This window comes from Ursus americanus, chromosome 1, assembly GCF_024610735.1.
Source record: "Ursus americanus isolate L20-20 chromosome 1, mUrsAme1.1.p, whole genome shotgun sequence".
Lineage (NCBI taxonomy): Eukaryota > Metazoa > Chordata > Mammalia > Carnivora > Ursidae > Ursus > Ursus americanus.
Genome location: NC_142127.1, coordinates 39021469 through 39045030, shown reverse-complemented (window position 1 = coordinate 39045030; position 23562 = coordinate 39021469). Strand labels below are relative to the sequence as shown.

The 23562-nt window shown below is 35.6% G+C and overlaps 1 protein-coding gene across 1 annotated transcript in view; it reads left to right on the top strand.

Annotated features, from left to right (window-relative positions):
- The window catches only part of BAZ2B (bromodomain adjacent to zinc finger domain 2B), a 290562-nt gene that overhangs the window by 60618 nt on the left and 206382 nt on the right, over nucleotides 1-23562 (top strand). Inside the window, exon 2 of the mRNA XM_045781084.2 lies at nucleotides 9405-9447. The gene's annotated coding sequence lies outside the window, so the exon portion shown is untranslated. The remainder of the gene's footprint in view (nucleotides 1-9404; nucleotides 9448-23562) is intronic.

The following is a 23562-nucleotide window of genomic DNA, read 5'->3' as shown; positions in this document are numbered from 1 at the left end:
CAAATATCCAACCACTTCTATCAACAACATGGCTATCGTGATAGTCCCCTCATTTCCACCTGAGTTACTACAGTTCTATAAACCAGTCTCTCTGTTTTGATTAATCTCTAATTCTATTCCCAAGATTATTCTGTATATAGTAACTAGGGTGTTTGTTTTTGTTTTTTAATCGGATCACATCACTCCCTTAGTGAAAGCATCCCATACGGCTTTCAGCACACTTGGAATGATAGCTAAACTATTACTGTTGCTTTCCAGGTCCTCTGTGATCTGTGCCTAGCTCTCCTACTACTGACTTCTAACTTACCATGCATCAGCACTGTGCCTTCTTGTCACTTTTTCAAAAACACCTAAGCCTTTCCACCTCAGGACCTTGGTACTTGCTGTTCTCTCTACCTGAAGCATTTTTCTTTCTTCATTCTGATCTCTGGGCAGTAATCTTTTCAGAGAGGCCTTTCTTGCCGTCACTCCCATGTCTTTACCCTTCATTGTAGTACTTGTCACTATGAGAAAAGATATAATTTTTGTACTTTTTTGTTGTTTTGTAAGTCTCCACGATTTCTACATAGGTTCGGTGAAGATAGAGACTTTGTATTTTTCACTGCCATTCTAGCACAGTGCCTGCCACATAGAAAACTCTTGATAAATAGTTAATGAATGAATGAACAAATGAATCCCTTGACTTACTGTTTTAACATGTGTATTAGTCAAAGAAAAATTTAAGATTAGTTTGAGATTTATATAAGATTTTCACTTGTTAATTTTTTACTATTGTGGTAAAATATACATGACATTAAATTTAACATTTTAATTACTTTTAAGTATACAGTTCAGTGGTATTAAGTACATGTACATTGTTGTGCAGCCGTCACCATCTTCAGAACTTTTTCATCTTCCAGAATTGTAACTCTGTACCCATTAACCAATAAATTCCCATTTTCCCCTTCTCCAGCCCCTGGCAAATCACCATAGTACTTACTGTTTTATGAATTTGACTATTTATGTACCTCTCATAAAAGTACTTCATATCACAAGATGTGAAGGATCATACTGCGTTTGCCCTATTGTGACTGGCTGTCTTAGTCCTGTTTGTAGTCCTATAACAAAATACCATAGATCGGGTGGCTTATAAACCATAGAAATTTATTTCTCACAGTTTTGGAGGCCGAGAAGTTCAAGATTAAGGTGTGGACAGATTTAGTGTGTGGTTAGGGCCTGCTTCCTGGTTCACAGATCGCTGTCTTTTTGCTATAACTTCACATGGTGGGAGGGACAGGGAAGTTCTCTGGGGTCTTTTATTTTATAAGGGCACTGATTCCATTCAGGAGGCTTCTGCTCTCATGACCCAATCACCTCCCAAATCCCCACCTCCAAGCGTTATCACACTGGGGATTTCAACATATGAATTATGGGGAGTGTGGGGGCAGACACAGCCATTCAGTCTGTAGCACTGGTTTATTTCATTTAGTGTAGTGTTTTTAAGATTCATCCAGATTGTTGCTGTTAAATGTTTGTAAGTTGCATTTTTTTCACTAAGTACATAGCAATTAATTATATCAATGCTTTACACCTCTCTTTCATCTGTGTACCTCTAAAAATTTTATAAACATAATTAACGAAACTTCACAACCTCAGTGTAAAGTAGATAATTATGGTAGGCAAGCTGAAGTTCTAAGAGATTGCCTAAGGTATATAATGAATATATGCCAAAATTCTGAATGAGGACCAGGGTTATGTAATTTATTATTGAAAGTGTTAGACCAGATTTCTTCTTTATGATGAAATCATTCAAGGGTTCTAAGAAAAAATAGCAGTAATAATTATAAAGTCCCTTAATATTCATGGCAAAATTCTTTTAGTAGAGGAGAAGAAAATATATTTTATCTGAAACCTAGTTTTTAAGACACATGAAAAAATGTTCAAAATCATTAGCCATCAGGGAAATTCAAATCAAAACCACATTGAGATACCACCTTACACCAGTTAGAATGGCAAAAATTGACAAGGCAGGAAACAACAAATGTTGGGGAGGATGTGGAGAAAGGGGATCCTTCTTACACTCTTGGTGGGAATGCAAGTTGGTACAGCCGCTTTGGAAAACAGTGTGGAGGTCCCTTAAAAAGTTAAAAATTGAGCTACCCTATGATCCAGCCATTGCACTACTGGGTATTTACCCCAAAGATACAGACGCAGTGAAGAGAAGGGCTATATGCACCCCAATGTTCATAGCAGCATTGTCCACAATAGCTAAATTGTGGAAGGAACCGAGATGCCCTTCAACAGATGACCGGATTAAGAAGATGTGGTCCATATATACAATGGAATAATACTCAGCCGTCAGAAAGAATGATTACCCAACATTTGCAGCAACATGGACGGGACTGGAGGAGATTATGCTAAGTGAAATAAGTCAAGCAGAGAAAGACAATTATCATATGGTTTCACTCATTTATGGAACATAAGAACTAGGAAGATCGGTAGGAGAAGAAAGGGATAAGGAAGGGGGGGTAATCAGAAGGGGGAATGAAGCATGAGAGACTATGGACTCTGAGAAACAAACTGAGGGTTTCAGAGGGGAGGGGGTGGAGGATTGGGATAAGCCGGTGATGGGTAGTAAGGAGGTGCACTGGATGTTATACACAAGTAATGAATCATGGAACATTACATCAAAAACTAGGGATGTACTGTATGGTGACTAACACAACATAATAAAAAATAATTGTAAGAAAATGAAACCTAGTTTTTTAAATTAGTGATGGCAAGTTTAGTTATTGGATCTAACTTTTTTTTTTTTTTTTTTTTTTTTTTTTTTGCCTTTATCTTGTTACATTGCTTAACTGCCTCATGAGTCTTCATAGCAGTAGTGTGAATTGGATATTTGAAGGTTTGGGTTGGAATAGTTTCATTTCAGTCTCTTAGCTATAGGACATGAAATCCTTAAAAAACTATGAGCTTATGTGTTTGTCTTAATTGTTGGGTTGTTCAAGTGAGGTGTTTTTTGTTTGTTTGTTTTTAAGTCAGTCTTGTAACTGGCAAATTATCGATAGGACTAAGATGGACTCTGATTTTGATAAAAACTAAAATTTCCCCATAATTATATTCAGATAATGTGTTTAACGTAGTTAATAGTAGTTCCTGAAGGCTTTACCTCTTTGTGTTGCTACAATTTGAGTTGAATTCCCTAAAGAACTTAGAGAAATAAAAGTATAGCCAAAATGGCATGTAATTTTTCTCAAATGAAGCTCTTCGTTATGTTACTTCATCCAAGTGATTAGTCCATTTTTGGATATTGTGTATATCAACCTCATGTTTCAACACTGGTTAGCAGTGCTACCCACTTTCTTCCTCTACTGGATGACCATTTATGGCTTTAAAGCAGAAACCTATGAACCAGTGAGTAGATTTTGAGAAGTGCTAATTAGTGTTGAAAGAATAGGGTGGTAAAGTTAGGGAAACCATGCAGCTTATATGTATTTAAATTTTTTAAAGATGGTTCACCAAGTCTAATAGCCAGTTGTGCTTTGTTTGCATGGTTTTTATTATCAGGAAAATTACAAAGTTACCATCTGATCTCTAGCTAAACTTCATGTAATGAGACTTATTTTAGTTGTTTAAAAATTTTGTGAGTTAACCTTTGGGAATTATAGCTTTTCTAGAGAAGTTTCAGTCATACCTAAGGAGAAGGAGAAGCATTTCAAATGAGGAATATGATTCATTTTGAGGGGTTGATGGTTTTTTTATAGTAAGGATAGTGAAATTATTGATACATTTTAGTAATTTATGGAAATGTAATTTGTTTTATAAGAAATGTGAAATCATTGACCATGCATTTTAAATGACCTATGTTTATATTGGTCTTACCTGAAGTAGTAGGACGGACAGTGAGTTGTTTAGTTGAAGAGAGTAGTAAGAAGCTTGGAGAGGGTGACAAAAAGTTAGAATCCTGGTAATTCATTTCTTTAAGGCTTTAAAAAGATTATACATGCTTTTTTTGTTTTTTGCTTTTGGTTTTGTTTAGCATTTAAGGAAGCTCTCTTAAGGGAAATCTCACTTTGCTCTAGGTTGTACTATGACAAAGTTAGAGGTTTTACTTTATTTAAAAAAATTTTTTTTTAATTTTTTATAAAATTTATTTGGGAGAGAGAGAGAGCAAGCAGAGGGAGGGGCAGAGGGAGAGAGAGAATCTGAAGCAGACTCCCAGCTGAGCATGGAGCCCGACACGGGGCTCAATCCCAGAACCCTGAGATCATGACCTGAGCTGAAATCAAGAGTTGGATACTTAACCAACTGAGCCACCCAGGTACCCCAAATTAGAGGTTTTAAAATGAGAAACTGTCCTTTGCTTTTAACTAGACTTCTATTGGTATGCTCTAGAGTCATTACTTTCTTTGTGAGTTTCTCTAGTGTAGATAGTGGACTTCTTATTATTTCTAACAGAAGGTATTGAATTAATCAACAGCAGGCTTTGAATTAGAGGCCTACTTACCCTACCAGAAAGCCTGATGAGGTCTTCAAAGCCAAATAGTGACAGCATATAGAACCTAGGCATTGATGATCTTGCTTTTTTTGGTAAAAAAATTATGAACACTCAAAATAAAAATTGATGGCTTTGAATTGGTGAATCTGTAGGACTCTTTTTTTCTTTCATTTCTGTAAGTTGTATGAACGCCTTTCTTCAGGGAGTCAGTTGTCAGTTTTAAGGTTTGGAGGTTCCACCCTTTTTATTCATTTCAGTGTATTTTAGCATGGTTTAATGTGTGGTTGCTGGAATAATTGGAAAGACTGCCTTCACATTCTCTGTGAACATTAAGGAAAGAAGCACATCAGGTATTTTACTACATACCCTGCTTAAACACAGTTGAAACTGAGGACAGGAGGCATTCAGTGAGTATGATGCCCCCAAATACTGCTTGGCATTGGAACCTATATCTCTTAACACTGCCTGTTTTCTACCTTGGATATCTTCCCCCATGAAATCAGGAAAACAACTTCCAGCCTGGATACCAGTGTTTGTACAGGTCAGGAAATGATTTCTATTGCTTTATTTGCATGTAAAGTAACTATCTAAATTGATCAATGCCTATCCAACTTGAAAAAGCTGCTTAAGTAAGCTTATATTAATTGTGTATAAGGTCTTCTATTTCTGTACTCACTTTAGACTGAGATGGCAGGTTTTTTTCATATAAACCATATTACATGCTTAGTTAAAACTTTTGTCATGCTATTAAAGCTTGCTCATCTTTTTTTCTTAAAACATAATAAGAAAGGGAAAACAATTGATAGCAAAAGAGGCTCGTAAGGATCAGGACTATCAAAGTTGTTAATAAAATAAATTCCTTTTTTTTTTTCTGTGTTCTTTTGAGGTTTTAGTCATAACGGTACATGTTCTATCCAGCTGAACAAAGTAAAGCAAATTGAAACATTTTTTTTAAAGATTTATTTATTTCAGAGAGAGACAGTGTGCTTGAGTGGGGGTAGGCGCAGAGGGAGAGAATCTTCTTCTTTTTTTTTTTTTTTTAAAGATTTTATTTTATTTATTTGACAGAGAGAGACAGCCAGCGAGAGAGGGAACACAAGCAGGGGGAGTGGGAGAGGAAGAAGCAGGCTCATAGCGGAGGAGCCTGATGTGGGGCTCGATCCCAGAACGCCGGGATCACGCCCTGAGCCGAAGGCAGATGCTTAACCGCTGTGCCACCCAGGCGCCCCTTCTTTTTTTTTTTTTAATATTTTATTTATTTATTTGACAGAGAGAGAGAGAGAGAAAGAGAGACAGCCAGCGAGAGAGGGAACACAACCAGGGGGAGTGGGAGAGGAAGAAGCAGGCTCCCAGCGGAAGAGCCCAATGTGGGGCTCGATCCCAGAACTCTGGGATCATGCCCTGAGCCGAAGGCAGACGCTTAATGACTGAGCCACCCAGGCGCCCCAGAGGGAGAGAATCTTCAAGCAGACTTCTGCTGAGCACGGAGCCTGCTGCAGGGCTCTATCTCATGACGCATGAGCTTGTGACCTGAGCTGAAACCAAGAGTCCAGTGCTCAGCTGACTGAGCCACTTGGGCACCGCTAAGGCAAACTGAAACTTTTAAAAAGCAGGCAATATAAATGCAATCTGAAAAGGTTTAGAACTCAGTTCTCTAAAACCCAAGACTATTTCCCCATTTAAGTCCTATGATACGTTAAGGATGGTAAAATAAATCTTTTTTTCCCCACCAAACATAAACTTGAAAGTTGTTCAAAGATAAAATAATTCCTTTCCAAATTTGGAGCAATTTTTCTGAAATGAACATGTCCTACCCAACACAGTTGAGGGTTTTTTTTTTTTTTTTTCCACTTCTAAAAAATAGAATAAAACATTTTCAAATATTTAGGAGAATCATTTACAGTTCAATCCTGGTATGGTGTCAGAATTACTTAGTTGTTCTAATATGGTAGCCACTATCTACCAGTGGATATTTAAATCTAAATTAAAAATAATTTAAATTAATTAATGTTTAAAAGTCAGTTGTTTAGTCATAGTAACCGTATTACAAGTGCTCAATAGCAACATTTGACTGTGGGCTAGGTATCGGACAGCTGAGACTGAACATTTCCGTCATTGCAGAAAGTGTCATTACATGGCACTGGATAAAGTATTCCACTGGTGGTAGATCACAATTTTACCAGGTTCCCCAGTAGTTTCCTAATATTTACAAGTATTTTCTACTTCCCTCCTAAAAAAAAGAAATATTGCTTATCAGACCTTGTAATTTTTTTCTATCGAATAATTGCCCTAATTAAAAATATTAATGGTCAGGATTTGAAATAGCTAGATGATGGTAGAAGCATGTTTAGAGTTTTAAAAAGTCTTTATTCAACCTTAAAAATGTATGCCAAAATATGTGTAGTTGTGAATCTTTAAAAAGAGAATGATAGAATGTCTGCAATCTAAGACTGCCAACACTGAAACAGCTTACAAGTAGCATATGATTTGTGAGATTATTTTTTTCTTTCTTTTCTTTTTAAAGATTTATCTATTTATTTTAGAGAGAGAGAGAGAGAGACGGCTGGTATGTGTGTGAGAGCAAGTGGGGGGGGTGCAAAGGGAGAGTGAGAGAGAAACTTCAGCAGACACTGCATTCCTCTCACATGGCTCGATCCCACCGTTCTGAGACCACAGCCTAAGCTGAAACCAAGAGTCAGATGCTCAAGCAACTGTACCATCCAGGTACCCCTGTGAGATTATTTTTCTTATGTAATAGAAATAGATTTTTTAAAAACTAGAAATAATTTTTTATTGTATAACCACACCTTGAAAAGTGCAAACACAGCAAAAACATTAAACTGATATATAAATGAATGATTAAATATTCAATGACTTATTTAAATGAATTTTAGAGTTAAGCAGCATATACTTCTATGTTCAGATTGAGTGAGGTGAGAAAAAGTAGGTATTCTATTCATTTATTCCTTTGAATCTCTTCAATAAGCTAGGTAGGGATAGATACCCTTACTGTGTGTGTTGAGACTTCTATGGTGCGTGTTAAAATCAGTTACATAAAGACTTTCTGTTTTGGGGCAGAGGAAGAGGAAAAATAAAGATAGTTTTATGTTAATTACTGAAAGATTGCTTATATAATTGTATATCTGGATTTATCTCACAGTTTAACACTAGTAGGTGTTTTCTAAGTATAAATATAGTTGAGGTTTTCCCTGTGCATATTTACTGAAATGGTGGCTTGTAGAGAAATAGCACATAACCAATGTATTAGTTGAATTATGCTTTCATAAAATGTAATATTACTTTTTATATGTGTAATTTGAATATATTTCCTAGTTTCGAGATGATTTTAAAGAATTACCTTTCCTTGTAAAAGCCACTTAGGATTTTTATGAGAAGCTTTAAGATTTGTCTGGTTTTATCTAGTGTCATTTTAATTTCATGTATTTTTTTTTTCTTATGCATTTGCAAGTACCCAGTAAGCCATGTGTAAAAATTGTTACCATGATGAAGGAATGCCTTTACTGGTTTTTTTATACTATTAGCTTAGAGCTTTAAATATAGTATGCAGTTTTAACTATAGATATAGTCTTAATTACCTTGTATTTTTCTCCAAAAAATAAAAAATAAAATGGAACATTTATTTTTTATTCTGTCACAAATATTGTTTGAATGTAACTATTTAAAAAAACTTTAATACCTTTTTGAATTACAGAGTTTTATAGAAAGTATAATTAACTTCTTTCATAAGACCTTTGAATTGACATTTTATCATCACAAGACTTTTTAGTGTGTGTGTGTGTGTGTGTGTGTGTGTGTGTGTGTGTGTGTGTTTAAAGTAGGGTCCACACCCAACCTGGGGCTTGGACTCAGGACCCTGAAATTAAGAGTCACATGCTCTACTGACTGAGCCAGCCAGGTGCCCCACAAGACTGTTTTTCATATTGATTTAAGTTGAGAGCCTAATGCTACGAAGTAGCTCCTTGAAGGCAGGTCTTTGGAAGCAGAGGGTAATATGTGTGTTGGCAGAAGGAATGGCTGGAAGGTGTGAGATAAAAAAGGAACCAAGAGAAACTCAGTTCTCTGTGCTTGGACAAGTCATGTATGTTCCCTAACATCTATTTTACATGAGTGTATAATAAGTAATGTCTCTTCCCTGCTATTTTGAAGGAATTGTTATAAGGATCTGATGAAATAATATACAAAGGCCCATTATGAATATTAAAACACCATAATATTGTGTCATTTTTAACACGAAACATTTAAAAGCTTCTCTTAAATTATGCCTTGTTAATTGAGAAATTTCAAAAAGCTTAGATTTTATAGGGATAACTCTAAGCTCTTATCAGGAAGTAGTTTAACTTAAATAACTTCCCTTGGGTTTATCATATTTAGTTCCTTCCCAATGATATTTTCAATCTTTACTAGTTTTGTCACTCTTCGTAAGGATGAGCCTAAGGCCATTTCTCCTGTTAATTGATAATAAATTGATCACATTCTAGCCACAAGATGAGCTGCTAATCTGATCATAGAGAAAAAGTTATCTATAAACAGTACCTGTCTCTTGTTTGTAGTATATTTAAGACACCGTGATTCTCTTCTTAGTAAATATTTGAAAAGAGAAAACAACCCAAATGTCCTGTAGCTTATTTACTAATATGTTATGTTATGTTAACCCCAGGGGTGTTGCTGATTATAAGCAAAACATAATCTATCATGCTATGATAAATAATGACCCCATAAACAACCTGCAAGTGCTTCATGCTTTATTTTTGTCAAGCCAGTGGTACCTCCCCTGACAACTTTAGATTGTTTTAAATATGACTTATGGCATCAAGAAAGACAAACATTGTAAACAAATGTTTTAGTTTCTGAAATTACTTACTCAAATATGATTCAGCTGAATGCTATTTCTGTTTTCCTATTGCAGATTTCTCAACAGTGATGTCACAAGATTGACCACATTGATCACAGTAAGACCAAAATGATAATTAATCTTTTAAGGATGTTTTGTTTTCTCCAGGATGAGAATTGTGTTGGAAAATATTTATAATTTTAAATTGTTATTCTTTCTTGCAGCAGGCAATTAAATATTTACATTTTCAATGAACCACATCTCTTATTTCTAGTTATTTAAATACTAAAAATACTGCTTTAAGTGATTTAAAAACATTTAAAATGAAAATTACTTTTAATATATAACTGAAATTATAAGCTTAATTATATTAATATATTTCAGTGAATCATAATCTGAACATCCTTTTGTTTTAATTTTTGTTTTTACTAAAAAACGACAGAACATTTAAGGTGACTCCATATTAGGAAAAAATTTACAAAAATAAAATTACTTGAGACTGTAATCACTTATTAAGGAAGGACTGTGAAAACAGCCTTGAAAGGATTCTTAAGCTTGCTTAAATTTTTCATTGATATTTAAATGATTTATAGAGAGTCTTCCAAATATGGAGAGTTGTTGAAAAGAGGTATTTCTCCTAAGTAACTGATACTTTTCCTCTTTAATTTTGAAGTATTAATTTCTACTATATATAAGGAAATACATTTCTTAAAGGAAAAACTTTATCCAAGGCCTTGATCCACATTATTACAAAATTACTAAGTAGTAAAAACAAATTTTTTTCTGAAAAATTCTTTTAAATAACAGAGAAATAATTTTAGAGTAAATTATTTACTCAGTCTGTTTCTTTAATCCTGTTCTAAATGTTCATTAATTACATAAGCAGTAATTGCCAGAAATGTAAATTCAGGGGCGCCTGGGTGACTCAGTCGTTAAGCGTCTGCCTTCTACTCAGGTCATGATCCCTGCGTTCTGGAATCGAGCTCGCATGGGGCTCCCTGCTCAGCGGGAAGCCTGCTTCTCCCTCTCCCACTCCCCCTGCTTGAGTTCCCTCTCTCACTGCCTCTCTCTGTCAAATAAATAAATAAAATCTTTAAAAAAAAAAAAGTAAATTCATGTGTAGATAATCTTTGTATTTATGTTTTAACATTTTTTTTAAAAAACTGGGTTTTTTTTTAAGCTTAACTTTTTTTTAGAGGCCAGAGAGAACTTTTATTGTATTTTTAAAGGCTTTATCATCATCGAATATACAGATGTTCAGATGTTTATGGCATATTCATTCATTTTCCTGAGGGATCACTTTAGCTATCTCTGATATGCGGCTCTTTGCTTGTTTGTCTTTTTCTTAATCAGAACTTTATTACCCTAACTGAATAGTCTACAACAAAATATTAACATATTTCTGTAGTAACCTTCTGTTTAGTATCGAGCACTTTACAGTCAAGGAGGTTAACATTAGCATTGGATGAAAAATGTTTTTAATTTGAAATTGCTGACTCTCACTGTACAGTTTTAGGGTAATATTAAGAGACAATGTAATTGCAATTGTTCTAAATTCAAGAATTTCAGGAAGAGGGGTAGTATCCAATATTATCTGATATAAAATAAGTTAAAGACCAAGAAGTATTCATTTGAGATGTTCATAAGTGACTGATAATAGAAACCCTTACTTTGTAATAACATCAGGGCTGTGAGGCAGGCCTTCTCCAGCCCCTTGAATCAAGAAAAGAGGGAAGAGTTCAACACTTATTCCTGTTGAGGGGACTGTGGAGAGAGTAGTTCAAGTGTTGACTATGGGGCGGAAATAAAGTGAGGCCAAGGAAAGGATGATTTGTTCAGAGAAAATGGAGAGGTTAAGGGGCTAGTCAGAAGTAGATTAGTTGATGAAATGAGATGAATAAAGTAATAGCTAAGAGAGTAGAATATTGTGGCTGGGGGAGGGAGGATATTACAGATTGTTTCAGAGCTGAAGCTGTAATGAGTTTTTGTATATTATATAATATACATCTTTTAAAGTTTTTCCCCAGAAATTTGCCGAACTCAGGAGAATTTCTATTTTTCCCCAAGTTATCATCCACAGAAATGTTCAAATCTTCTAACTAGTCTCCCATCTTCCTGGCCATCATCAGTTCCCTTGAAGTCTATATGTCCTCAGTTTAATCTTATTAAAGCATTGCTCTGATCTTTTCACTTCTTTACGTGAAGATGTTTAGTGACTTCCCCTTTCCTCCAAGATTCGAATCTAGATATTCTAACTTGGAATTCAAGCTCCTCCTCAATTTGGCTGTAACATATTTCCCAGCCAAATAATCCATTGTTCAAGAAGAATACTACATTCTACCCAATGTGGATTACATACTCCACATTGAAAATTCATTTTGGCTCCATACTTACCTTCTTGTCATTCCCTTTCCCTAGAATAGTCTTTTTTTTTTTTTTAAGATTTTTATTTATTTTAAAGATGTTATTTATTTATTTGAGAGAGAGAGAAAGCGAGCACGAGCAGGGGGAGAGGCAGAGAGCAGAGGGAGAAGCAGGCTCCCCACTGAACAGGGAGCCCGACATGGGCCTCGATCCTAGGACCCTGGGATCATGACCCAAGCCCAAGGCAGACGCTTAACCGACTGAGCCATCCAGGCGCCCCGAAGTTTTTATTTTTAAGTAATCTCTACACCCAACGTGGGGCTCAAACTCATAACCCTAAGATCAAGAGTTAAATGCTCTACTGGCTGAGCCAATTAAGCGCTTAACGACTGAGCCACCCAGGCGGCCCCCACCATAATTTTTAGTATTGTTTTGTGATCACGTCTACTTAATTAAAAATCTCTAAACAGCTTTGGGGTGCCTGGGTGGCTCAGTCAATTAAAGCATCTGCCTTTGGCTCAGATCATGATCCCTGGGTCCTGCTATTGGGTCCTGGGATTGAGCCCCATGTCAGGCCCCCTGCTTAGTGGGGAGCCTGCTTCTCCCTCTCTGTCTCCCTCTCCCCCTGCTTGTGCTCTCTTGCACGCGCTCTCTCTCTCTCAAATAAATAAAACCTTTAAGAAATAAAATAAATAAAAATAAATAAAATTCTCTGAACAGCATTTATAGGAAGTATAATAAAATAACTCACAGATTTTTTCCTTCTCAAATCTTTCCAGATTCTTTTCTTCTTTGAGAGTATTCATGCCATTTCACTTACATGCAGTTTTGTTAATATGTAATTTCATTAATACATTAGCTATATTTTTAAATATTCTGATTTAACGTTTTGCTACGTATTTTAATAATCTGCTACCAAGCAACTTTTAAAATAATTAAAATGTCCTTTTCCGTTTTTTTTTTTTAAAAGAGAGAGAGAGAGCACTCACATGTGTGTGTGAGCAGGGGGAGGGGCAGAGGGACAGGGAGAATCTTAAGCAGGCTCCATGCCCACTGTGGAACCTGATGAGGGCTGATCTTACAACCCTGAGATTGTGACTTGAGCTGAAATCAAGAGTTGGATGCTTAACCAACTGAGCCACCCAGGTGCCCCAAGCCTTTTCTGATTTTATTAATATTCCTTTTTCCCTTTGTAATTTTATTATAAATATTACTTAAATTTTATAGAGATCAATCTCTACCAACAGAAATATTTCATTTAAAATTTGAAATTTAGGAGCTCCTGGGTGGCTCAGTCAGTTAAGTAGCTGCCTTCAGCTCGGGTCATGATCTCAGGGTCCTGCTTTAATAAGATTAAACTGGGATCAAGTCCTGCATCAGTGTCCCTGCTCAGCGGGGAGCCTGCTTCTCCCTCTCTCTCTGCCACTCCCCCTGCTTGTGCTCTCTCGCTCTCTCTCTGTCAAATAAATAAATAAATAAATAAATCTTTAAAAAAATTTGAAATTTTAGAAGGAATTATTAGACAATTTTACAATGTATACACTGCTAGAAATATTGGCAGTAGGTAGCAAATTTAAAATGTCAGCTACCTTGGTGACTAACATAATATAATAAACATTAAAATAAAAGAAAATGTCAGCTACCTACCATAGATAAGATATAACCAAGTATCATAGTGACTGGTAGTAGTCCCTAAATGTTGATTTTCCCTGTCTACTAATTTTTTTCCTAACATATCAATACCTGGAACAAAAATATTTCCCAGCTTCCCTTGCCTCTAGATGTGGTCATGGGCCTAAGATTTGGCTAGAGATAAATAAGCAGAAGTACTGTGTGCAACGTAAAGGAAGGGTTGCATTCCCTCTTTTTTTTCCCCTTCCTTGCTGCCTGAAATGGGGACATGATAATTGGAAATGAGTGGAAACCCCAAACCAAAAATGGGCAAAGCAATAAAAAAAGAAAGTCTCTAATATCTTCAGGATCTTACCTTGTCCATGTCTACACTGGTGTCTTCCTCTGGACTTCCTTGATATGATAGAGATAAACATATTTTTTGTAAGCCACTAGATTCAGGGTTTCTGTCACTCATGCCTAAAACTAATCCTGACACACCAAAATAATTTGACGAAGAAAGTTTATGCCATTGCTGAAATGTCTTTGGTTTGTTTATATTTCATTTACTTTTACTGAACTCTGCTGTCACTTTTGATAGCTTGGATTTTAGGAGAAAAACAGGAAAGGGAATGACTCACTGTGGCTAGGGAAGGAGACTAAATAAACCTTTACGGAGAAGAATGACATCTGGGCTAGGTTTTTGAAGTATGAATTAGAAGAAAACACTAATTCCAAAGGATACATGCACCTCTTTGTTAATGCAGCATTATTTACAATGGCCAAGATATGAAGCAACAGAAGTGTCCATTGGTAGATGAATGGTAAGGAAGATGTGGTAAATGTGTGTGTATGTTTATACACACACACAGAGAGAGAGAGAGAGAGAGAGGAATATTATGCACCAATAAGAAGGATGAGATCTTGCCATTTGTGAACATGGATAGACCTAGAGGGTGTTATTCTAAGTGAAATAAGTCAGAATGAGAAAGACAAATACCATATGATTTCATTCATATGTGTAAAACACTCATGTGAAAAAACAAAACAAATGAATAAACAAAGACAAAAAATAATCAGACCTATAAATACAGAGAACAAACTGATGGTTGCCAGAGGGGAGGAGGGTGGAGGGATGGACACAGGGGATAGTGAAGGGGAGTGGGAGACATAGGCTTCCAGTTATGGAATGAAGAAGTCACAGGAATATAAGGCACAGCATAAGAAATACAGCCAGTGATGTTATGATAGTGTTGTATGGTGACAGATGGTAGCTACACTTGTGGTGAGCATAGCATAGTGTATAAACTTGTTGAATCACTATGTTGTACACCTAACTATTTTTGTGTCAACTATGCTCAAATAAAAACAGGTTGTTTTTTTGTTTTGTTTTGTTTTTTAAAGAAGAGAATCCAGAAAGAGGAAATAGGATATAGATTTGGAAAGAACATATGTTCCAGGACATGCAAATATTTTGGTCCAATACTGTTGAAATATAAAATTTGAGGAAGTAAATGAGTTAAAGTTTAGATTTTGTACAAGTTTACTTACCAAGAAGTTTGGTAAGTGTTAGGTACCTAACAGAGTCCTTTTAATATTATCTATTTTTTTCTTTATTTTATTCTTATTTTTTTCATGTTTTTTCCATTAAATATTCTAAAAATAAATATGTTTTCTATACGTGTTGAGAAAGGAAGAACAAAACTAATATTTATTCACTGTTTTTTAAGATGGTAGGTGCTTTCTATTTGAGTCTTTATTATTGCAGTTTACAGATGACTAAACTGAGACTCGAAAAGGTCAAGTGTCTTTCCCAGTGTGTTCTATTGATATATAAGTCATTATTTGCAAAGTAGAGAGATCAGCCATTTCCAGAAGAAGTCTGCCCTGTATTAACTGACCTTTATTTTTCTACTTTTTTAAATACCAAAACCAGATATGTGTATTTGGATAAAAGACCTTTCCCCTCCTTAGTGCATCTCCAGCAAAAGTTGTACCATTATACCATTAATGGAGCTAAAAGCATGCATGGTGTTCTTGGTGAGCGACTGCAGATACAAATGATACTAAACTTCTTTGCGCAAGTGGAAGTGTACAATGTTACAGGCTCATATGGTTTTAAAATTAGTTCTTACCTAAAAATTCTAAATGAGCTACTGTTTAATAAATATGCCTTAAAAAAGAAAAAGGCAGTAATCTTAACATAGTCTAGAAATAATTATAGGAGCATGAGAGAATATAAAAGAAAAAAGTTTTCTACTTTGGTTTGGTGGGTTTTTTTTGCTGTAATCAGTAGTGAGTCTAGCACCTAGACTAGGTAAATGTTTTCTGAATTAAAGTGACTTGAAATTTAATTTTGTTAGTTCATCATTCTCTTCTCTCACGCTTTCTAGAGCACAAATGTAGACTTCCAAATGTTAGTCAAGGAGCAGATAAAATACAAATATAATCTGGAAAAACTGTTACAGAGATGAGAGGAAGGTTGTTATAGACTGAGTCATGGAATTATGAAATTTGTTTCTTACTATTTTTCTATAAATATACAAAGGAAAAACTGTAGAAGAGGAAAGATTTTGATAAAAATGGAAAATTCTTATTGTATAGCATCAAAAGGGCACCTAAGTTAGCATGTCATAGATGTTTAAAAAAAAAAAGTTTAAGTAGGGGCTCCTGGGGATGGCCCATTTGCTTAAGAGTCTGACTCTGTTCCGGCTTGGGTCATGATCTCAGGGTTGTGGGATCAAGCCCCACATCAGGCACCACGCTCAGCACAGTCTGCTTGGGATTCTCCTTTCCTTCCCCACTCCTCGTGTGCTCTCTGTCTCTCTGTCTCTCTCTCTCTCAGACAAATAAAATATATATTTTTAAGTTTAATACAAATATTCCTGATGCTGTCCTTATGTAAATGCATTTTTTCAAGTGCATTTTAAAAACATTACATCCATAGGTATATTTCTATCATAATATAAGATAGCGCAAGTAGACTTTTCCACATGCAAAATACGCCATCTATTTTATAAATAGCACATCTGATGTTTACAATTTTATTCTCCGATTTGTTTTAGTCTCAGGAAAAACTACTTAAGTTTTATTCATAAAATTCATGGTTTTTGTCTCTTTACTGTCCCTATTACTGAATATTTCTGGGTGTCTTTTTTTTTTTTTTTTTTACTGTAGTTCTTTCATATTTTTAGTGTTGAACTTATAGAAAGGAAATTTTAGGAAACTTACACACTTGACAGTAAACTCAGATGTCACAGTTCCCCTTAAATGTTACCTCCTTCATAAAACCTCTGGATCCCTTTGCAGTTGGAATTAGTACCCCATCATTTCTGCCTTTCTGGTATTCGTTATTTCTGTCATAGCAGTGTTCTTCAACACTACCTTGGACCTAAGTATATAGATATATTCTCTGTGGAGAGAGGGTTTGGAACAGTAATTTACAAATGTTAATATAAAAGAAGCATATTCTTTTATCACCTGGGATGCTTACCTTATAACCAATTACTACCATGTACTTTCAGGACTATGATTGTGTTTAATTATGTCAGTCTAATAAGAAAAGAACAAAAATAGATTTGACATGTACAAGTAGTTCGTTTGTATCAAGCGAAGGCCAGATGACATCAGAGTGAACTAAATTAAAGCTTTGTAGTAGTTTGAGTAGAAAGAAATGGTGGCAATATTAAATTGTTCAGGGAACACTAGATTATAAGATAGGCATGCCAAACTCAAATATAACTGGAAAATAATGGGGAAGTAGCAATCAGTACCATATTCCATCATGTTGAGTACCATGATTTCATTTTAGCAAAAACGTCATATGGTAGCAGTTTGAAATCTATTAGTTTTGTGGGTTTTTAGGGGGGCGGGGAGAGAGATGGAGACAGCATGTGCAAGTGGGGTGAGCGGGTGGACAGAGGGAGAGGGAGAGAGAGAATCTTTTTTTTTTTTTAAGATTTTTTTTAAATTTTATTTGACAGAGATAGAGATAGCCAGCGAGAGAGGGAACACAAGCAGGGGGAGTGGGAGAGGAAGAAGCAGGCTCCCAGCAGAGGAGCCTGATGTGGGGCTCGATCCCAGAATGCCGGGATCACGCCCTGAGCCAAAGGCAGATGCTTAACAACTGAGCCACCCAAGCGCCCCGAGAGAGAGAGTCTTAAGCAAGCTCCATGCCCAGTGTGGAGCCTGACTGGGTGCTGAGTCTCAGAACCCTGAGATCATGACATGAGCTGAAATCAAGAGTTGGATGCTTAACCAACTGGGCCACCCAGGTGCCCCTAGTTTTGTAGCTTTTATGTGCATACTTTGTAAATTTGTTTTGGTAGTATACTGAATTAGCTCTAATAGCAGGAAGAGTTTATCCTTATCCATAGTTTTACTTTTCTATGTATTTTGGTAATATAATAATTTTATTGATTTCAGTCTACCCATGTGTTCACAAGACATTTTTTTCTCCATTTGTAGGGGTCTATACATAAGTTGCTGAAACATTCTTATAAAGCTCTTTTTTTTTTCTTAAAGATTTTATTTATTTATTTGACAGAGAGAGACAGCCAGTGAGAGAGGGAACACAAGCAGGGGGAGTGGGAGAGGAAGAAGCAGGCTCCCAGCAGAGGAGCCTGATGTGGGTCTCGATCCCAGGACCCTGGGATCACGCCCTGAGCCAAAGGCAGATGCTTAATGACTGCGCTACCCAGGCGCCCCTCTTATAAAGCTCTTATCTGTGTTATGAGATGAGTTGTGTGTTTGGCTACGTCACCTATTAGACTGTAAAGTCCTCACTATCTAGTAAAGGCATAGATTATGTTTTATTCATTCTTGCAGTTCCCTTAGAGTCTGTTAGATTGCTTTGTATCCAATAGTGGCACAGTGGAAATTTATTCAATAAACTGTCCTGTGCTGGTGTGTCTCTTAATGTGATAATGACCAGAATGGATAAATACATAGAAAACATATAGAGAATATATATTTTAACAATTTGAAATTCATGCAGGTTAGTAAATTCTTCGTTTTAAATTAAATATCCCCTAGGATTTTGATCACTTACCATGTTGTATGAATTACCTGAAATTGATAATGGATCTATAGGTTGGTAAGGGGAAAATGAAAGATTACATGGCAGGCTAGAACTGAATGTGGAGATGTAACCAGAGTGCTTCAGGGAGCAAGATGGTGCATTGTTGCAAAAATGTAGTTTTATTTTTATATAGTTAGGGCAGCTTGAGAGCATTGATTTCTCAAGGAAGAAGAAACACAGGAGAATGGAATGGAGAGGGATATGGGAAGTCACTAAAGATGCCATCTTCCACTTCTGTGGTACTGCCTGAAGCCACAGTGCCTAGGGAGTGGTCCCTTTAGTTTAGGTGGAATTAAAACTGGCATAAATTTTAAATCCTCTAGAGTAATATAGTCAGTGCATTTTCTACTTTCTAATTCTGTTATATTAGATTTTTGCATGATGTTGCCACAGCATAGAGTTTACTTATCTTACTAACTTCTTAAATATCTTCCCATTTCCTACTTAAATCAAATTACCTATTCCTAAATTTCAAAGCCATTCAAAGTTAGCTTTGTCCTATCTATGTAACTTTCCAACACACAGATTTTTTTCTAGTCAGAACATTCTTTTTTTTTAGAACATTCTTTTTCTAAGAAAGATTTATTTATCTATTTTAGTGTGTGTGTGTGTGAGAGAGAGAGAGAGAGAGAAGAGAGCACAGGGAGGGAGGGGCAGAGGGAGATGGAGAGAGGGAGAATCTCAAGTAGACTCCCCGCTGAGCACAGAGCCCTGCACAGGGCTCGCTCCCATGACCTTGAGATCATGACCTGGTCTGAAATCAAGAGTCAGATGCTCAACCTACTAAGCCACCCAGGAGCCCCTAGTCAGAACATTCTTATAACTAGAACATAGAATGATGATTTTGTCTGTGTGTCTTTTTCCATACATCATTTCCTTTGCTTGAAGTGTTGTTTCCTCTTTATCCAGTGCCAATTCATTCTCAGTGGTCTTGTAATCTTTTATGACAACTGTGACCTTCACTGAGCTCCCTTTCCTCTCAACATTTTATCTTACTTCCTGTCCACAGACTTTTGAATTTTAGAATACCTGTTTGCAGTTCTATAGGTGACATTGGTACCTTGCTGTTCCATAGCACTAAACATGTCTAAACTTGAACACATTCTCTTCTAATTTCCCAGAAACTTTTTCCTCTTTATATATTTCCTGTATTGGTCAATGATATCAACATCCACTCAGCCACCCAAACCAGAAAAACTAGTTATCTTTAACTACTTCTTCAAAAGTTATTATCTGGTCTGATACCAAATCATTGCATGCAGTGTAATAATAAGAGCCAGTGTTTATGGAGTGCTCGCTGTGTGCTAGGTACTAATCTAAGAATTTGATTTGTAGTAACTCATTCGATCTTCCTAACAACTTTACTTATCACTCCTCTTTTATATAAGAAAGATGTGTATTTTCTAATGCAAGTACACACCACCACCATGAAGCTGTATATCCAAATGAAAACAATAGAAAACTTATTGAATATGATCAAGACTAATTTACAAGAAATAGTAAAGATAGAGGGACATATTAAATGATACCAGGGGATGAAATTAGTAAAGTCCATATTGGGAAACTCTAAAAAACAGAAAACCTATTTTCTTCAACTAAAAATATTAATGGCATGGGATGTAGTGGGAATAGTTACAGATTAAAACAGATTTGAGGCACATGTCAGCCTATTCTAATGTATATGTCATATTTGAGTCCAAACTCAAACAGTTTAAAAATATGATAAGACAGGGGCGCCTGGGTGGCTCAGTCATTAAGCGTCTACCTTTGGCTCAGGTCACGATCCCAACGTTCTGGGATCGAGCCCCGCATTGGGCTCCCTGCTCAGCGGGAAGCCTGCTTCTCCCTCTCTCACTCCCCCTGCTTGTGTTCTCTCTCTTGCTGCCTCTCTCTGTCAAATAAATAAATAAAATCTTTTAAAAAAATTATAAGACAAAGAAATGTATACTGATTCAATATTTAATATTAAGGAATTATTGTTAAAAAGTATTGTAGCTGTGATAGTGGTGTTTGGCTGTTTAGGTAAAAAGCACAGGTCTTTACCTAAAGGCATAAGCATATATGTCAGAGGCTTGAGAAAAAAACTGCTTCCACCAATCACTTTTTTTTACTTGGTCTCTGATTAAAGGAATGACAAAACATTTAGTTCAATAGCATTTATTAAACATAAAATACAATTTGTCATTTTACTAATGCACAATTCCACAAAAAAATTCACTATGGTGTCATGTTTTCTCAATATTCAGTGTTTGTTTTACAGAAATATGGGTAGTTGAAGGGAATAAAAACTAATATTTCTAGAACTTCTATAAAAATGATGATGATGATAGTCAACAGTTGAGTACTTAATTATGTGCCAGCCACCCTTTATGAGGTTATTGTTTTAACTTATTTCATCCTCCTAACTTCATGAGGGCAGTACTGTTATTATCCTCATTTTATAGAGGGGAGAAGAGCTCTAGAGAGGTTAAACAATTCCAGAGTTACATTGTTGTTAATCGGTGAAGTTCAGAGTTAAAGCCCATTCAGGTTGACTTGTGTCTTTACTATACTATTTTTTTGCCATGGTGCTATTAATATTTATCTCATTTACTTCATTTATTTTGGAATGTCTTAATTTCTCCCTCATTTTCAACATATAGTTTTGCCAGATATAGAATCCTTGGTTGATAATTGTTTTTCTTTTAGCACTTTAAATATGTCACCTCACTGCCTCTGGCCTCCATGCTTTCTGATGAGAAATTGGCTGTTAATTTTATTGAGGATTCCTTGTAAATGATGAGTTGCTTCTCTCTTGCTGTTTCAAGATTCTATTTTTGTCTTTGTCTTTCAATAGCTTGATTGTGTCTCAGTGTGATTCTGTCTGTGTTTATCCTTTTGGAATGCATTGATCTCTTTAGAGGTATAGATTTGTGTTTTTTTCCCAAATTTGGGAAGTTTTCAGCCATTATTTCTTCAAATGTTTTTCTGCCCCTTTTTCTCTTCTCCTTTTGAGACACCCATAATACATCTGTTCACTTCTCCATACTTTTTTCTTTCTGTTCCTCAGACTAGATAATCTGAATTGGCCCATCTTCAAGTCTCTTGGTTCTTTTCTATGTCTGTTCAATCTGCTTTGAACCCCCCTAGTGACTTTTTCTTTTCACTTATTGTACTTTTTAACTCTAGCATTTTTATTTAGTTTCTCTGTAATTTCTTTGTCTTTATTGATATTCTCGTTTTGTTCAGATATTATTTTCCTGGTTTCCTTTTGTTCTTTGTCCATGGTTTTTGTTAGCTCTTTGAGCATAATTAAGACTGAAAATTTGTTGCTAGTGGAACTGCCCTACAAGAAATGATAAAAGGAGTTCTTAATGCTGAAATGAAAGGACATAGACAGTAACTAAGAGCCATATGAAAAAATAGAAAAACTCTAATAAAGATAACCACATAGGTAAATAGATAGGGAACGTAGTGCTTTGAAGGAAAAAAATAGAAGGTCAATATAGCTAGAGTACAGAGAACAAGGATTATGGTTTGAGATTAACAACCAAAAGATAAAGGGCATTGTAGAATAAGAAGGTGTTCCCCTCACCCCCCTTTACCTTAAGAGCAATGAGAAATGTTTGAAGTGTAAATTAAAGTTTGAATTGTCAACAACCCAATTTCAATTGAGACTCACAGAAGTTGAGCAACTCACCTAAGGTCATACAGTGATCAAGAGGTAGAACAAGGGTCATAATCCAGGAATGTCTTGATCTAATATCCTGACTACTGCATTTTTTAAAATACAAATTTAAGAAATATTCAAGAAATTATAAGCTTGAAATTTCTGTGGCCTAAAATTGTTCATTATTACTTAGCAAATGATAACAAAATGCCAACTATGTTTGAGGGATGTGATTTTTACTTGTTCCAAATGCAGTCATGGTCATATTAATTTCTTTCAGCTCTGCTTGTGACTGACCTATTTCTCCTCAGTAAACAGGTGAACCCATGACGCTCAGTTAGTGACCATTATAACAAACATATATTTGATCTTTTCCTATGATTTCTTTCACTTTCAACTCCTGTCCTCTAAAGGAGAATTGACAATGAAGGCTAATTGTGTGCCAGACAGTTTCCAAGTATCATTTTATCTTATACTTACTGATATTAAGTAACTATTCCAAGTTGACATAATTAGTAATTGGTGTAACTGGGATTCAGATTCATACTTCTCTAAAGTAAAGGATGTACTTAAAGATTCTGCCTGGGGAACTCTTCCCTAGCAAGGAATTGTGAGCCATTCATTCATTCAATCAATCAGTATATTATCTGCTTCACATTCAGTCACTCATTTATTCATTTATTTAACAAACGTTTGTGGAACACTGACTTATATGCTTCTACCATCTAGCTATTGTCGATATTGTGGTCAATAAGACAAATTTCCTTCTGTTTACTTTTATCAAGTTTACTTTCTAGTAAGAGAGCAGAAGTAAATAAATACATAAAATATTTTTAATAATTGATAAGATCTCCTAAGGAGGGTGAAAACTAAGGAAAATGTGATAGCACATATGGGGCAGGGTAGAATTGAGGGCAGTATACATATAGAAGTCGGGGAAGGCCTCTGTGAGGGGGTAACACTCATACTGAGAAATCATCAGCAGAAGGAGCCAGCCATGTAAGGATCTGAGGAAATAAGAATCACACTGCTGAGACTAGGATATTGTAAACTAGGGAGTAGAGGTAGGCAGATGTCATCAAAACTAGTTAGAATTTTTTTCCCAATGTGAAGAAAAGCCACTGGATGTCTTTAGGTTGGTGGTTGATTTTATTTTCCTTCATCTCATGTTTAATTTGAAAATGTTCCATATTCAACTTTTCTCCTATTGGAGGCTTTTAAAGAGGAAGACATGTCTAGTACATTGATGGCTTTAAACCAATATTATAAATTCTTTATGATTTATATTTTTGGAGGTATTCTGTCTTCTTATTCTTAAATTATATATACCATTGCTTTCAAAATTAAGCATTTCCCACCATCTTAATGAGAACTTCATAGATATGCATTGTCCCTTGACTCTAAACATTACATTGCGCCTTTTGAATTACTTAGTAAATTTCCAGAGATAGAAAATACACTGTTTCTAGTCTTTTCTTTAGGAACTTAGGATCTAGTGAAGAAACAAACACACAAACCAGTCATTATAG